A 7,439-nucleotide genomic window follows, 5' to 3' on the forward strand; every position below is an offset into this window, starting at 1 on the left:
GTCATTGCATAACACCCACCCTCCTGGCACAGGGCCCTCAAGGCCCCCAAGATCTGGCCTCTGCCTATGTTCCAGGCCATCCCGACCACCATACTGAATTCCCTCTTGCTCCCAGAACACACCGCACTCTTAGCCGTCAGCCCCCTGACTCACGCCCACCCTGAAACCACGCTCACCCAGCCCGTCCGCTTTGTCCCTTCTTCAGAAAGCCTTTCCCTCTGTGATACAGCCCCTTTAAGACGCAGTGCGTAATTGTTTCCGAGTCTTGCTCACCAGGTGGTGAGCTCCAGGGTGGAAGCAGTGGCATCATGTTCCTCTCCAGCCTGACACACCCAGTCATACCGCAAATATATATATTTTTTTCATACCGCAAATATTTATCGAGCACTTTCCACAGCTGGATATTGACATGGGAGGCAGCCTGGAGCAAGACATCTCACTTCCCTGCCCTCAGGGAGTCCACATACTACACAAGGCAACAGGCAATGAACATAAATAAATACATACCAAGTGTCAGGTGATGCAAAGAACAGTGATAAAAAAAAAATTAAGGCAAAAAGCTGACCGCATGCTTAGAGAGAGTCCCTATGTGCAAGCATTTTACAATAATGAAACACTCAAACTGCACATGGTTGTCTGTTCTGTCCAGTGGGAAGATAATGCAAGGGGTACAGTGATTTTGTCCTGTGGGACATTAATGAAATTTGTGTCCAGTCTGGTAATTTCATCTCATCATAATCCCACTTACTATAAAAATCCCTGTTCTCTGTATTCTTTTTTTAAATATCTTTTTTATTCATTTTTCTTTATTTCTTTTTTTTTAATAGGGAGAGGGTGAGAGACAGAGAGAGAAACATCAATATGAGAGAGAAACATTGATCAATTGCCTGCAGTGCCTAGCTATGTGCCCTGACCGAAATTGAGCCAGCGAGCTTTTGGTACACCGGACGACACTCAGCCAACTGAGCCACACCAGCCAGGGCTTGTATTCCCTTTTCAACCAGCTCTGTCATCCTGCATAGTCCCTCCCTCATCAATCAAATAAGACTTTGACACGTGCTCCCGATCAATTTTAAGGGAATTTAGTTTTCATGGTTTGAGAATTATAATCTTGATAGGGTTGATAAGTGCTACGAGGAAAAAATGCTGTCCAGGAGGCTAAGTGAGCACTAATGAAGGAGAAGTGGGGAGTTGCGGGGGGAGGTGATGGGGCAGGTCCCAAAGAATAGGAAGGAGCCAGATGTGTGGAGTGAATGAATGGCTGAATTAATGAATTAACTCAACGGAACTTACTCTGTCCCAGCCAACCAATGGCATGGAGCTTGTTTTTGGCTTCTGTTTCCCAACCAGCCTGGAGGTCATTGCCTCCTCAGGTTCCAAGGCTGAGAAGGTAGAGCACCTCACCTCTCCCCAGGCTCGCTGGAAGACTCTCGCCACCAGGTGGCGTGCCATCCTCACGAATCTACAGCAGAAATTCGTTAAGGAATCCAGGACGTAGTCATCAGTCCCCTTAGCCGCTGGCAGCTGCTCCAAAGTGTGGGTCCCAGTGACTGTTGGGGGACCCTAGCTAATCTGCAGTGCTACACTAATGCTTACAGTAGCCAGCACCCCACTAGCCCCACACCCTAATTCAGATCAAACCCACCTTTGTTAAGTACCTACCATTTATTCTGAGGTGTAAGCTGCAGCTCATGAAGCGTAGGTCACAGGACTTGGAAGTAACAAGGGTAGGGTCTGGGTCTGTAGCCAATGTTCTTCCCATTACCCCCTGCCCAGGGTAGGGGCTGTTTGTTTAAAAGCAAGAGGAGCTGTGTGGGTTGGAGACTATGCTGTGCCATTGTCCTGGGTAGGTCAGAGGGTTTGACTGCCAGCGCTGAGCCGTGACTCTGCCTTAGGCCTTAAGAAGCAACAGACATTGGATCACGCAGGAGCATTTCTTTGGGGCAAGAGTGTCTGGGCCAGGAAGGAACCAAGCTCAGAAATGGTCTCATGGGCAGGTGGTGGAGTTTCCAGCTTCAGAGCTCACCAAGAAGAGAGCCTGGAGCTGATGGTTTGGATGCTGGGCCAAGGACAAAAGGGACAGCCTTCTCCCCACATCTTCCATTGGAGGTTACGGAGAGGCAATAAAGCGTGACAGTTAGAGCATGGTGCCTGGTGTCTGAACTGGGCTCAAAACAGCCCAACACTCACTCCCTGAGCCTCAGCATCCATGTCTGTAAAATGGGCACACTGCTAGTACTTACCTCTCAAGGTTGTTCTTAATGATGCATATAAGCCACCTATCACATAACCCAGCTCAGGCAAGAGGCACAAGACATGACAACCATCAACATCACCACCACCACCACCATCATCATCACTATTATGAATTACTCGCTGCTGCATTTCCATTAACTGCCTGTCTGGGGGAGATGGAAACTCTTCAGGCAGGTGCCTTCCTCAACGGTTAACAACGGTAAAAACAATCTCATTTGCGTAACCACTTCTCCTAACTGTTACACTTGATTGACAGGATGGGTTATATTGGGGAGAAAAATGTCAGTCAAGCTCTTGAGTGCATCCTCCCTGAAATGTTTCCATGGCAACACATACCTGGATGTTCCATGGGGAGGGCAGCCAGTCAGGGAAGAGTCAGACTGAAGTGAAGAGATGCGGAGGGGGTCCTCCCACTCCTATTTTTCTGGCTGTTTGTACAGTTCTGGGCAGGAGGCTTTACATAGGTCGTCTCTTTTAAACCTCACAACAACCCTATGGGGAAGGACTATTGTGCTTGTCCCCATTTTACAGGTGAAGAAACTAGGGCTCAGAGAGGTTAAAACGTGGCCAAGGTCAGCCTTGTCAAGCCAGAGGAATTAAACAAGGACAAGGTGTCTCAGGCTTGTCACTATTTACATTTGAGGCCAGACAATTCTTTGTTGTGGGCTGTCCTGTGCACTTAGATGTTCAGCAGCATCCCTGACCTCTACACACTGGTTCCTCTTCCGCCCAGTGTGATGACCCAAACTGTCTCCAGTCCTGGTTGGATGTGCCCAGTCCCTCACCACCACTAGGTAGTAATTATTCCTTACCCTGGACAGCTCTCTACATTTATACGGCTCTTTCACGGCACCTGTCTCACGGCATCCACATGGGACCATGCCGACTGTGGGATCCTTAATGTGATGACCCTGTAATCCTGAAGACTCTGGGAAAACAGGGCGAAACTCAACCATCTAACCTTGCTGAGCAGATGCATCTCATTGTATCACCTTGTTTTCTGGGCGAGGGAACCCCTCAGGGGTCCCACAGCCTGTGAGCCACAGGGCTGCGAGGGAACCCAGGTGAGTCTGATTCCAGGCCAGTGGTTTCCACCGTAGCTGCTAAGGACTCCTGGTCCCCAAGTCGTCTATTTGTTCACACACCACCACCCAGCTCAGCTTGCTGCACTGTGTCACAGGCGTGAGGAGGGGTCAGGCAGCCTGGAGCCATGGGCAGCCCTGCTCAGGACCCAGCCTGGCAGGTGGCAGCCCCTCAGTGACACAGGAAAGTGGCGCGTTGGGAGGGTTGTCATCTTCCTGCGATGACAGAGGAGGGCATTTCACCAAAAGCAGCTCTGATTCGGTGGGTGGTCCGCACAAGGAGGAGGGGGCCTTAGTGAAATGGGCATGAATTCCCACGCGACATGCACAAGATAAGCTACCGTCTTATTCTAGAAAGCTGAGGCTCAAAGAGAGCCAGTGATGGACCCCAGGTCACACTAAGTCCTGTGCACGTAGGTGTTCAGCAGCATCCCTGGGGGACAATGGCCGGTCTGGGACTGGAGCCTGGTGAATCCATCTCAGGAGCTGCTCCCAAGAGCCGCACCAGGTCAGGTACCTTCCAGGCAAAGCTGGAGGTACCTGGGCAGGCAGTCCGTGATCAGTGACTGGTGGTAGCTGGTGTATAAATACCCAGCGCCCTTGCCCCTGGGGGAAATGACTCTGAAATGCATGTTCTCCGCGGGCTCCCAGCGTTCCCAACAGAGTGCAGCTCCGCCTACCTTCCCTTCCCTATCGTCCGACTCCACTCCCCTACGGTGGCTCCTGAGATCACTTCCAGATAAAGCACTCGATCTTCGTCTCGGGTCTGTTTCTGGAGGAGCCCACACTATGATAATGTTTATAGTAATCGCTAATATTCGTGGAGTGCTTCCTATATGCTCTACTGACGCTTTTCCCACTTCACATTCCTGAGAGGCCAATCATGCAGGCGTTGTTACCAGCATCCCCATTTTACAGATGAGGAACTGAGGCTGGGAGAGCTTAAGTCAGTTCTTAACTGTCACAGCCAGGATACGAAGCCAGATCTCTATACCCCAGAGTTTGAGGATGTAAGCTCTCTGCCATACTGTCCCCTGGTTTTATCTTCTGTCGTCTATACAGGGGAGAGAGGAGGAGGAGGAGAAGTAGGAAGAGGAGGAGGAAGAAGAGGAAGAGAGGGAAGAGGAGGAGGAGGAGGAGGAGGAGGAGGAGGAGGGGAACGAGCTGTGGATTTGCTGGCCCTGGGGGAAGAATTGGATATCAGTTTGGGTTTTCAGCTCCTCTGTGAAGTTTCAGCAGGGAGTTGCTGGACAGCTCCCAGGGCCCAGCTAGTGCTCCCCCAGAGAGGGGCAGGAGGAGTCAGTGCCCTCCCTCAGTGTCCTGTTCAACCCTGCCCTTTGCAGGCAGTGCAATTGATCAGTATTAATAGAGCACCTACTGTATGCCATGTACTGTCCTCAGAGACCTCAGACATGCCAACAAAGTCCCCAGATCTCAGAAAAGACAGAAATGCTTAGCAGTGTTCTCCAGCAGCAGAGGTAAGAGCGGGAGCCACACCCCTCCACCGGACCTCCGGAGATGCCCTTACACATATTGGCAAGAAGAATTGGGTGACTCTGAGGGCATCTCTAGCCACAGGAGAAAGGGACCTAGTGTTATGAAGCTCCTATATTCTTGGGACTACATACCCATTAGCTAATGCAGGTTTCTCAGCCTCAGCCCTGTTGATGTTTGGAGCAGGGTGAATGTTCGTTGTCAAGGATTGCCTTGTGCATTTCTACCTCTGGGAAACCCTGCAGGGGATGGAGGTGACACTGGGGGATGACACAATTCCCCTGTGTTTCAATGTGTCCTGAGCTGGGAGGGGGATGGCACTGTCGTCTCTTTTGGACCGGCAGCTCTGAAGGACCCAGTCATCACAAAGACAGCAGAATAAAGCTGTGATGAGTCTGTGACGTGTCAGTTGCCACAGCAGCTTCTGTTGGGCATGGCACCTACCCATGCTGTCCCCATCTTACCAGGGTCATTTAGGTACAGCAAGCAGGAGGCAGCCCCTGGGTCTCCAAGGAGCCCAGCACTAGGGACAAACGCATGGGTATGAGCATGAGGAAATCTCATCGAGCCTCCCTCTTAGCATTCAGGCCTCAGCTTCAATGTCACAGCCTCCAGGCGACTCCTTAGCCATCATGGCTGATGTACCTGCTCAGATGCTGGTCACATCTTCTTATTTTTCTTTTCCCTCAGAGCACTTACTGTCAGAAATGAGCTTCCTTAGGTACATGTTTGTTTGCTTTTACCTGCTGTCTCCCAACACCAGCATGGAAGCTCCTTGGGCTGGGGCCTCAAGTCCCCAGTGCCAAAAACAGGTCAGCACCTGCACGTAGTAGGTGCTAAATGCATATTTGTTGACCAAATGAATGAACGGATAAATTACTATTCTGGTGAGTGAATGAATGAGCTCTGGTCAACCTCTCACAATCAGGTAGATAACTTGATGAAACTAGTAATAACAACAGCTGCCAACGATGGATACCCACCAGGGACCAGGAACAACTCCTCCTCTCATTTACCCCAAACAGTTGCACACTGTGGTACATACTTTGTGGTAAGATACACATCACACAACATGTGCCATGTTAACCATTTTAAAGTGTACAATTAAATACATTCAAAATATTGTACAACCATCACCAATATGTAGTTTTCATCACCCCAAATGAAAACCCCATTAGGCAGTCACTCCCCATTCCCCCACCTCCAGCCCTGGCAACCACTAATCTGCTTTTTGTCTCTATGGATTTATCTATCCTGGATATTCTGTAAAAATGGAGCCATACAGTATGTTGTCTTTTTTTTTTTAAGTTCATCCATTTAGTGGCATGTATCAGCACTTCATTCCTTTGAATGACTGAGTAATATTCTATTGTATGAACATGCCGCAATTTGTTTATCCATTCATCAGTGGTGGGACATTTGAATTATTTCCATATTTTAGCTATTGTAGTGCTGTTATGAACACTTATATACAGGTTTTGGTTTGAACACCTATTTTCAATTATTTTCCATATCTATGTAGGAGTTGTATTACTGGGTCATATTGTAATCCTATATAATAAAGAGGTAATATGCAAATTGACCACCACTCCAACACACAAGATGGCCACCCCCATATGGTCAAAGATGGCCACCACAAGATGGCCTGCAGGGGAGGGCAGTTGGGGGGAACCAGGCCTGTAGGGGAGGACAGTTGGGGGCAACCAGGCTGGCAGGGGAGGACAGTTAGGGGTGACCAGGCCAGCAGGGCAGTGTAGTTAGGGGCAATCAGGCCAGCAGGGGAGCAGTTAGGCATTGATTAGGCTGGCAGGGGAGTGGTTAGGGGGTGATCAGGCTGGCAGGCAGGTGAGCGGTTGGGAGCCAGCAGTCCTGGATTGTGAGAGAGATGCCTGACTGCCCGTTTAGGCCCGGGCAGTCGGACATCCCTCGAGAGGTCCCAGATTGGAGAGGGTGCAGGGTGAGGCTGAGGGACGCCCCCCACACACACACACCCCGTGCACGAATTTTGTGCACTGGGCCTCTAGTTTTTTAAATATATTTTTATCAATTTCAGGGAGGAAGAGAAGAGATACAAACATCAATGATGAGAGAGAATCATTGATTGGCTTCCTCCTGCTCACCCCAAACTGGGTATAGAAACTAACCCAGGCATGTGCCCTGAACGGGAACGAACTGTGACCTCATGGTTCATGGGTTCACGCTCAACCACTGAACCATGCCAGTTGAGCAGTCATATGGTAATTTTATGTTTAACTTATTGAGTGACTGCCAAAATGTCTTCCATACACTTTACATTCCCATCAGCAGTGTATAAGGGTTTCAGTATCTCCACTTTCTTGTCAACAATTATGATTTTCCATCCTTTTATTAAAGCCATCCTAATGGGTGTGAAGTGGCATCTCATTGAGGTTTTGATTTGCATTTCCCTAATGACTAATGATGTTGAACATCATTTCATGGGCTTGTTGGGCACTTGTGTTTCTTTGAAGAAATGTCCATTCAAATTTTTGCCCATTTTTGAGTTGGGTTGTTTATCTTTTTTGTGGTTGAATTATAAGAGATTATTATGCTAGACTCTTTTCTGATATATAATTTCCAAATATTTTC

Source organism: Cnephaeus nilssonii (assembly GCF_951640355.1).
Source record: "Cnephaeus nilssonii genome assembly, chromosome: 2".
Taxonomy (NCBI): Eukaryota; Metazoa; Chordata; class Mammalia; order Chiroptera; family Vespertilionidae; genus Cnephaeus; species Cnephaeus nilssonii.